This window comes from Halyomorpha halys, unplaced genomic scaffold (genome assembly GCF_000696795.3).
Source record: "Halyomorpha halys isolate HHAL.00 unplaced genomic scaffold, Hhal_1.1 Scaffold103.1, whole genome shotgun sequence".
In the NCBI taxonomy this organism is placed as follows: Eukaryota; Metazoa; Arthropoda; class Insecta; order Hemiptera; family Pentatomidae; genus Halyomorpha; species Halyomorpha halys.
Window position 1 is genome coordinate 2,086,356 of NW_027115007.1, and position 11,480 is coordinate 2,097,835.

At 29.3% G+C, this 11,480-nt stretch overlaps 1 protein-coding gene across 1 annotated transcript in view; it reads left to right on the plus strand.

Moving 5' to 3' along the window:
• Positions 1–4,661, plus strand: part of LOC106677560 (toll-like receptor 6) — a 57,674-nt gene extending 53,013 nt beyond the window's left edge. The window contains exon 2 of the mRNA XM_014415578.2: positions 3,762–4,661. The gene's annotated coding sequence lies outside the window, so the exon portion shown is untranslated. The remainder of the gene's footprint in view (positions 1–3,761) is intronic.
• The last annotated feature ends 6,819 nt before the right edge of the window (positions 4,662–11,480 follow it).

The window sequence follows — 11,480 nt, forward strand, 5'->3', positions numbered from 1 at the left end:
TATGTGTGTGTGTGTGTATTCATAAAAACTAGAGATTAAAACAAAACGAAAAAAAAACAAAGAAATGTTGTTTAAATTTAACAAAATCCGTTAAGTTCTTAGTTAAATAAAAATTAATTAAAAAAATAATTTATTTACAAAATAATTAGTAATTAGATGTAAAAAAATAAATATTCTCAGGAAGATGGCGTACGCCTACTTATATATTAAGATTTTCTTAGTGTCTTGGGAATTTATTTATTTTCATAGAAAAATATCTTAAATTAATTAATAATAATAAATTATTGTAAATTAAAGTTTATTTTTTTTTGTTATTTACCTACTCATTTAGAAGCCCATCAAAAAAATGTTTCTGTAATTCTCTAACATCTTCTCGTCTCATTATCCAGAGAGCCAATTACTAAACTTCCTGTGGAATCATTTAATTTATTCACCGGACAGGCCGCCATCTTGCCAACAGGTGATACATAATAGGCGAGAATATGGCGTGCGTGTTTGAATAAGATAATACATTCGGCTTGTTTAGGGGTCCGCTACGGTGTGCGTCTTCATAAAATTCTCGTTCCGACACCCTTTTAGTGTCAAAATAATTATTATTATCATTAGGAATTACTATTTATGAGATAAATAAAAGGGTGCAGTTCGTTAATTAGGAGTACCGATCTTCATAAAATTACTGTTTATTTTTTTTTGTAAAAAAACTATCACAACTCGTATATCTGAATGTCAATGATTTGTGTTTTTTTTCTTTCGTTTAAAAAATTAAACATGAATTACAAAAAAAGTTAATAGGACATTCTTGTAGGTTGAAATGAACTGAAAATAGTTTCAACAAGGAGCAGTGTAGGCGAGTTTTAATGGATGAGATGACAACTTCTTGAGAGCCTCGTACGGGCACAAAGGAGAAGAGGGTGTTGTTTGTTCTAACCGCACTTGACCACTCGTCGACAAACACGGTAGCATTCCTAGGACCGGAGGCACTAACTGTTGACCTTTCCAGTGCTCTATTTAAGTATACTACAAATTTAAGAGCTTGAAAATGTCCAGCATCGATTATTAAGGAAAATAAAAACGCCAGAGATGCTGCTGAGGAACGTTAGAGTATAAGTTAAAGGATGAAAAAAACAACAAACAAACAAATATATTAAAAATAAAGATTTTTTAAAAATATATTTATTTATTTTTTAAAACATTAAATGTAGAAAAAAAGTAATTATTAGGTTACTTTTATGAGGTTTTGGGACATTATTAAGTCACTAGCCAGTAACCTAAAATTTATGATCGTTTCGGCAACTTCATGAAAATCTTATACGCAGGACGAATAATTGACTCATGTTGTGGAATAAACTTCTAATCCGACAGTTTTATCCCATGTAATGAGAGACGACATCTTTTTCTAAAATATAATATTAGAAAATTTGAGGAGTATTCTTAAGAAAGTCGAAATATATCCACTTTTTAATTGTAAAATACTACGTGAGGATCTTATGTTTATAAGTTATTTATTTATTGGAAATATTATTTCTAATAGGTATCTTACTGGGAAAAGTTATGAAATAAACTGAATAATTTTAAGGCGTTGAATTTGAATTTCTTTAAAAATATATATTTGAAAAATAAAACAACATTAAAATCATCGTTCTATTGAAAATTGAGGTTTTTCATATTGATTACAAAATTTGCTGTAGCGGAGAATGTGAATTTTGTTAGACCTATCATATGTATCTATAACTATTAAAGCCTAATTAATTTTAGTATATATATAATATTTTTTATTGAAAAAAATATATGATTTTAGCAATCATTAAACATTGGAACTACACGTTTTTTTAAAAATATACTTTGGTTGTTTTTAATTTACAAATACTTAATTGAAATATAACTTTTATTTATTTCTTGAGAAATATTATTACATATTTTGAATAACGAATTTATTTAACATACTATTATTATTATATTATATAAACATGATATTATTAGGTTTGGATATATTTTATATATTTCGAGAAATTTCCATTCCCATGCGGATTGAGTTTATTGCCAGATCCAGCCCCTGCTTCCCCTATTATAAACAGAACTCAGTTAAATTAATATTTAAAGGCAGAGGGGGTGGATGGTATTAAAGTTGAGCCTACAGCTCCGATTACAGGCGAAGAGTTGGGTAAAACAGTTTAACCAGTAACTTTACCTATTACCTGGCCTTTATTGGGATTAGGCAAATCTTCCAGCCTCTGTTTCCCCATTCTGTTATTATATTGTATTTTAACTTCGACTGGAAGGAGGCTCCCTGGGTAAACTTTAATATACGTCAATTAGGGGCCTTCTTTAAGCACAGTCCTTCCCCCCTGATACGTATCATTAAAGTACGATTATTCGACGACGGACCATCTGAGACTCCTACTTTTTTTTTTCCTCTTTCTTTATTCGGGCTGGAAGGACTCCTCAAATTGTATTAAACTGGCGAGCATAAATTTGGAACCGATCGGATTCATTTTCTGCCTGAACGGTCGCCTCTTCTGATGATAGGGTCTCTCCCAAGTCTAACTTTATCGGGCCGGAAGGAGGGTAATATCTGTAATTTACTTTCGCTAAACCACAGATTCGAATATAATTGATAACTTGATTGAAAATGATTTACATCTAAAGGGACGTTTAATTGATTCCAGCCTTCGAACCTCACGGGGTTACAGCACTTCATTATTCGTATATTTCAATTTGTTTACTCAATACAGTCGATTCCTTTGAAGGCGGTTGTAGAATTATATATTTTTTTACAATTAATATTCATACATCAAGCAATAAATTGACTGAACTATTTTTTAATTAGATTACAGATGTTTGTTTTAGATTTGTTATAATATTGTCAGTATTGAGCCAAAGTAATTGCAATTACATAACCTTATAATTAGTAATTTTAATTACTTCGTAACCCAACTAGTAAGTGTAATTGTGGACCACGACTACAATTTCACGGGTTTATCACAACTAACAATTCAAATTACTTGTAAATCTGATTTTATTTCTACAATTTAGATTTATATGAATGGTAATTGTAATTGAAATTAATGTAATTTTAATTTCATTAATTTTCTTTAATTAGGTCCAATACTTTATTTTAATGTAGTACTCTTCTGTTGTATATTTACATACACATTTCAACTTTTATTGTTATAAAGCTTATTTTGTGTTTAAATCTGTTTTATATATTTGTAAAGAACTGATTATTCATTTTTAAATCAAATGTTTTTCAAAATATTTCATATAAACAAGTTTTTTTTTTTTTAACTGAATATCTGTTAAATTTAATTATGACATCAATATTTGCTGTGTGATATTTTTTATTTGCATTAAAAATTAAATGCTGATGTTAATTTAAGGTATTTTATATAATAATTCTAACAGTGAAAAAAAAACAAAAAAGGATTGGGATTTTAAAAACATTGTTTTGATTACTAAATTATTAACTATTTGGTGATAAAAAATATATTTTCCGACAAATTTCATCAAAACTTTTCAAAAGTAGCTATTTTTCGACAAAAGTGTGAAGTCCAAAATGATTTTATTTAGAGCCAAGCTGGAGACATATATTCAATTTTTAATGTCAATTATTAATATAATTCTATTTCAATTTCCGAATTTTTTTTCTGATTTATGACTTTTATAAATATAATAGATATACTGTTTTATGTAATAATTATAAATAATTTGCAAATGTAAGTTATATTCGTAAGACTAATTTTTTCTTTTCTTTTTCTTTACAGATCCTACCAGCCTTTCAGTGTTTGGAGACAAGGTCTTCGCGCTTTGCATTTGTGATTATTTAGCCAGTGTAAGTTCTGCTTCTGAATAGTGATATCTTAACGAATTAGACATGTACATAGTTGTTTATAGACTTAGGCCTTTGTATTATAATAACTCGATTATATTGATCAAAAGATTACCAGTGAGTTTTGTACATAATTATACGTATTAATTTATTTCCTATTACCTTATGCTCTTTTGAGATTTTGTAAATATATGTAAAAGTTGTCTGTCTAATACTTACTAAGTACTGGAAAGCAATGTATTTATGTTGTTTAAGAAACAAACAAATACTATGTTATCGAAGATTTAAAAGAAAAAAACTCCTAAATTTGTCATATATGAAATATGGAAATTTATGTAAGCTTTCATTAAGACTGATCGGCCAAATGGTTCTTGCCTGGATAGATCCCGTCTTGGTTATTGATTTACTGATTGGGATCGTTAGTGTAGAACTGTTTCTTATGTAAAGCTCTGTTATGTATATTGGATTTTAAGAAAATAGAAATGTATTTGGTAATTTTAAGATCCATGATTGTTCCTATACTGTATTTTCTTTTTTATGTTATCTAAGTGTATTTTAGTTTTTCAATAGCTGCACTTTAGAATCAAAATTGTATTGTAAAAACCGAGAAGAAAGCTTGTACAGTAAAACTGTCATAGACACTGTAAATGTATTATTTTTATGAGTAGATGCTCATCTTTTGAAGTACTCATAGTTGACAAGCTAGTCCCATTATAAACGAAATTATGTAAAAAAAAAAAAAAAAATTGTGTCGGTTACAATTATGTAATGATAAACCAGAAGACTGAGGAGGTGTGTGTATTGACTTAAGGTCTTATGTACTTTAACGGTAAAAGCGCTGTGCTCAAATCTATTCAGATAATTTCAGCTTCTTTATATATTATAAATTTTAAAAAAAGAAAAGGAAAAAAAAAGACGAAATCTTTTAAAAATATATATATATATTTATCCTGTATTTTACAATTATGGTGCTGTTTTATGTCAAGAGATGTATGAGATGATTATGATTTGTTGTAAATTCGTATTTATTTGTTTCATATTTTGTAAATATTAGTTTCATTGTAAATATAATTTTGAGAAATGCAGGGGAGAGTACCTCCCGAATAAAATATTTTATAATTAAAAAGTTGTTATTCTTTGAAGACCTATGCCCAAGGAACTCTGAACAATCGCCTAGTGTCCGTAGAGGAGAGGCAAGATGAAAATTGAACAATTATTTTGATAGCATGAACTCAGTAGCTGGAACCTTTAATTACCGGACTACCTTTTTTTTTGGTCCTTTAATTTCTCTAAGGGCTACCTACCTCTCCTTCTCTTGGCTATTAGTTTTGTTTGTTTATTTTTTTTTTAATAATTATTCTGTAATTAATATTACTACATTGAGTCAGATAGCTTGGAAGAATGAATGACCATGACTCGCAGTATATGTGGTTATCAAGTATTAAATGAGTCTCGTAATTTCATCTGTGATAAATTTAGATTATAAAGAAAATGGCCAATCACTACCAAATAAAAAACTGAGTTAATGTGAAAGGTCTTTAAATCATATTAAATATTATCTCCGATTCAGCCTAAAAACAATTTATGTCTTAAAAAAATGTGTTTAACCACCGAGAAAAGTAATTTTTATCAAACCCTTCCTCATTTCACATTTACAGCCTTAGAAGAACCACTTTTTAAAAAAATCTGCATAAAAGGAATTAAATATTAAACGGTTACTGCTCTGTGTTGTTATGTCCTAATGCTATATACTGGCAGCGAAAATCCTACTTCAATAAAAGATCTATCTAACACAATGAGAATTCTTTTAAATTTAGGCTGGTAGTTTTGGTGATTAGTACGTTCAAACAAACAAACTATTCAGCTTCATATAATCGTATAAACTTAATTGAAAATGGCTATGTTTACTAGATTTGAAATTATTTTGTAAATGATTGAAAAAAAATTAATTAAAGCCTTATATTAGTTTACGTCAAAGAAAGAGTAAAGATTAGCTAATTTATTGGTAAAAAAAAGACAAATAACATGTCAATCAAGGGATATGACATCTAATTTTAATTTTCAAATATGATAAAATATTGGAAAATAAAGTAAACAAATTATAAATTTAATACTATTTTTACAAAGTTTGAACCGACCAAACCAGATATGAACATTTTAGAGTTGTCCTCAATTCACTAAAATTTATTCCAAGATTAATAAAAAAATATATAAATTTGGTTGTGCTTCTTTAATGAAATAAGTACAATGTTCGTATTATAATAGTTATTATTTAATAACAACTGGTACTGTGTCGAGCGTTTCCCATTTCTTTATACATGATCAACTAATTTCATCCACGGTGAGTCCTTGGTTTTCTTTCAGGCCCGAATATGAGGTTGCCCCACTTATTCTTCGGTTTTTATCGATTAAACTAACAAAAATCGCATATCAGTTATCATCCATTAATATTCCCGCTGCACGCGGTTATTGTTTATATTCAAAAATATAATTTACGGCGTTAAACATATTATAAAATCAAAGAAAACTGATAAAAACCAAGTTACTGGGACAATTGTTAGTGGTATCGCAGCATTATTACTGAACCAAGTAGTTTTTGATTAAAACTCAAAACAAAAATATTGGTTCTCTAAAATAATTAACTATATCAACCTATTGCAGTACACAACGATGACAATAGTAACTTTAAAATCAAACTTAGCTACTGGATTAATCTGGCATGTAAATTATTTACACATACCAGGTAAGTGGTTTATTATAAGTAATTACAAAGTGTAAAATATAATACGTTGTTAAACATGTACATTTTTGCTAAAAATTGATAATAAATAAGCAACACATGCAAAAGAAATTCATGAAATAAACAAATGATAGCTATTAAAGTTAAATTATTTTATATTTTAAAACAAAGTGTTTTATATATATTATTATTATTATTATTATTAATTTTATTGTCTATGGAGAATACCTGGATTCTTTGAGCGGTTCCTATAATTATTATTGAGCTACGATTGTTTTAATTATTTTACTTTTTTAATTCAAAAATTTTATTTGCAACTGTCAAATCAATAGAATCATAAAATTGGATGAATTATAAAGATATCTTGCATATAAATATGCTACATATTTAAACCATGTGTTTTTCTATGGTGATAGATCAATAATAAAAGAGTTTCTTAATAAAATTATTGCTTATGTTAATATTTGTAAGATATGATCTAAGATATCATCATCATTTGATCATTTTAAACACAAGGACGTTTAATTGAATTTTAGGCAAGTTTACTTTTGAATTATTGAATATTAGCAAAATTAGTGGGAATTATTTTTATTAAAATAAATTATTACATATTCCATTATCGATTGCAATTCTGTAAATATCTATTGACTGACAAAAAACACTATACTGATGTCACAAATAAATCCCAATGTATTCATAGAGCAGATAGCACCCCACAGCCCCGACCTTATCTAAAGAAAGCTGCAGAGAAGTTGGATGAGGTAGGTAATTATATGACAAATAATTACTAATTATTTTTTATTGAAGTATTTAAGCGGAGGTACCATTTAATATTTGTTTTCTTCATTCAATATTTGTTATATTAGTCACAAGCCATAAAGCTTACAGGTTGTAAATGATTCAATTTGATGGGCATTAATAAAAAATGAATTAATAAACAACACTTTTTATTTAACTATATATATGTTTTTATGGCCTCCATTAATATTGCTTGAAGTTTTTATAATGCAAGCGATTAACATTGCCTAGCGAAATACAGGAACTATTTGAAACTGAAAGGATTTATAATAATTATAAAAAAATAAAAGCTGGTGATACCTAAACAGTAACTGCCATTTTTTAAGTTAAACTATAGTCTTATCTATTTGTCATGATAACAATTGATATTTGTCTCATATAATAATCTGTGTTTACTTTTTTATCATGTCCTACTACCATTTAAGGAGAATGATTAGGTTGAATATGAGTGTCTTTAAGAATGTATTAATATAGTACACCTACTGAGTATGAATACAATAATTTACATTTTAATGCAGCCTACTTGTACTGTTTAATTTGGAGATATTGTTTGGATTAGTGTAGGTATTTCACTTCGTTTTAGATACGTTTGGGATACTGGAGTTGTAATGATTCCTGCTACCTTGGTTCTTAAACTTGATTATTACAGGTTATTGCTCTACTGCCTGCTGTGGGGTCAAACTTGCAGAACCGACAGTTGAGTATTATTTAGGTTATACCGGAAGCATAACGGGTCCATAGTTCCCGATTTTTCGTTTCTGGGGCCGATTCCCGAGCGCTAGGCACTATTTTCTGGAAAGCGTTAAATCCAAAATTGCTAATAATTGCCCGTAGTTGCTATCGTGGGATATTCTCTGAGCTCTGTGGTGCACTATTAGTGGAACTAAACCAGTACTCACGTCTTTAGTGTACCTCGGTACTAAACTCAATCTTTCTGTGTCCGGACTCGTTCGTAACGAATGTAATGACTCAATTGGTTGATTTTTAGGTGTGGCTTGCATAATTTTTTTATTGATGGGAATTACGTTTGTGAGTATACGTTTGACATGAATAGGTATCACCAATACATGTTTTTTCATTCCACAAATGTTCATATTTAGTAACCTTGAATTACTAAATTACTACTGGAAAGACTAAACCTAGACTTAAAGTATTAATAACTAATATGACTTAATAAATTAGGAGGTTTGATACTGGATACAACAAATTCTTGTCATCATACCTCCCTCGCTGAACCCCACCAAAACTCAAATCTTCGAGATTAGACCAAATACAATCCTCTCTTCTACGTTTCGGTTGAGTTCTGAGCCGATTACCCACCAATTAAGCGCTTACTTAATGATAAAAACAACAATTTTTTTAATGTTCGTATTCAATTTCCGGGGCAAGGCCCTTTAGAATAATAACACAAAAATATCTGATGGGCTTTAGTGCCTTAGAGTAATAAACAAAATAAAATAATTAACACATGATATAGAAAATGGCATATCATAATAAAGTATATTTTATCCTAAACAGAAAGAAATAATATATGATATTTATAACTTAGAAAAAAAAAGTTTAGAGTGATAACAATAAAAAGCTTGTTTTATTCACTTGCTATAATTTTAATAATAAACACTACTTTAAGTTAAAATTTGTTGAAAGTTGATCACCTTATAACTTAATTTATGACATAATCTTACTACTGTAGTGTATGATGCAATATGCTCAGCCATTGGATGAAGATTAAGTTGGTACAGTTTATACAACACTGCAAGCTTTTTTTTTAATTTATAATTTTCGTATCCTTTGAGTTTAATTCCATTAATTGAATATAGTTGAGTCCAAACGCCAATTAAACTTCATATTCGAGGATTAAAATAAACAACTAACTCAATCTAATATGAACATCATATAATTTTTTGATTCTATATTTTAATAACACATTTTGGTCGCGTTTGGAATCATTTTCATTAGAATTTAATGTTTAATTACAAATATTTTAAATACAAACTTTAAAAAAAATAGTACTGTGAGATGCCAGCAGGTGCCAAGGGGTAAGGAGTCTAAAAGTAATCTAAAAATAGATTAGATAACACAACAAGGAACATAATTAAAAAATTTTTGGCTTCTGATGTTTTATATATTTGTTGTAGTATATATATGGCTTTATAATGGTTAAAATCAGTGCAGAGCGGTATATATGCAACTACTTTTAATGGCAATGGCACCGGTTTGGTTCCTATGCCTTATTTTTAAAGTTGCCGAGGTACAAAATTTCCTATCTCTCTTGGAAATTCTGCGAAGCCATAAAGAATCACTAAGTGAAATCTCTCATGTTTTTTATAATCCTGGCGTGGAAATATGAGGATGTACCTAAGCCGTGTCTCAGCATCTGCACAGGATTAAGTCGTTTTTCGGTGATATTTTCCGACAAGTTTTTCTGAAAAGTTTGCTGGAGGGTAAGGGCTCTGTTAATCTGTCTCTAGCATGAGAGGCCAACTCGGATCCTGTACAAAGTTAGCAACTGCCTCGAGCAACCACTCGAAGAAACTTGACTCGACCAGTGTTGCTTCTCAAAAGGCGACAGCTCCTCCTAAGTAAACCCTCCCCTCCTCCCTGACAGCGGCCCAAGTCTCCCAACTTGTTATATTTCTTGTATGCTAAATCAATTTCGGCCTCCTGGATAACTCCTTGTTTTTATAAATTGCTCGTACAAGAGAATTTCGTTGGAAAATTGAAGCCATAAGATGGATATTTCTTGAAACAATTTTAAAGCCTACAATAATTAAAATATGGAAAATAATTTCCTTTCATTAAGAAATAAGTCTAAGATGCCCGATAAATCATTCTCGTAGAATGTAATGCGTCAAGATTATTTTATCCCCTCTACTCCTCCAAATAATATATTGTCAGTATGGAATTGGTATATATACTATGTATTATCATATATTTGTAATTGTAATTATATATAAATAAAGAGGATTTGAAAAAAAAAAAAAAAATAAAATAATATGAAAACTCCAAAAGTATCGAGTAATATAAAAAGGAGATTTGAGACCAACTTCAAAATGCGAAGATTTTATTAAAATTTCTCCAATCATCAATCTACGGTCAACTATCAACATCTCATTTTATTAAAACATTCTTATCATGTAAAACAAATTTATTACACTCACAGTTTCTTTTGATTACTATTTAGAGAGATAATTTGTCCAAAAAATGTTTAAGAAAAGGCCTGATTTCAAAGACTATTCTCCATACTTTGGTAAGTTGAAGTTGATCCCCTAGAATCCAGCCAAAATTGTTGGAAAATTTTAGATTCTACCTCCAATAGGTTGTTGTAGCAACTTCTAATTGTTTTAAATTTGATAGTTATGCATAATTTCTTTATTAATTATAACTGGAAAAAATATCCGTGCAGAGAATAATTTGTATTTTAAAACTTATACTCGTCTGAAAATAGTTTCGGTGAAATATAATAAGGAAACTATTTTAACTTCAACTAGCTCTCTACTGTTATAAGAAAATAAAGTTGGTTAGGTCGAAGCTAATGCTAACTTCTCCTAATGATTCTCTCCGCCTAAAATTACTGATATACAAAAGTATTGTACAACCGGCCCCCCTCTAATGAGCACCTATACTACTGCTACGACAGCGAAGAAATTCTAACAATTTCAGTGTAGTATTCTAGGACGTATTGTGAAACATTCTACTTTACAAAGAATGAAAACCTACATATGGCACTTGGACTAACAGTCCAACTACACTAACTAAAACTACCGACTTGTACTCCGTGGAATTTATCTCACGGAGGCTCATTAAATTCTTTGATTGCCTCCCACATTTCACAAATCCACTTTTTCAAGCCTGAACATCAACAGGACGCTCCCAAAGGTGGCAAACACACATAAATAGTCATAGACTCGACTTAGGGCTAATAACTTACAACTGACATCATGAAACTTGGTGAGCCTCGTCATTAGACAACAACATTAAAATATAATTAATTAATGAATTGATTTGGGCAGAATAGGATATAGTTATTAAATTTTAAACTTCGATACAACTAATTAAGATCTCCTTGATAATGGCCTAAGGCTGAAGTGTTTATTTGAAAAATAAAAGATGCGA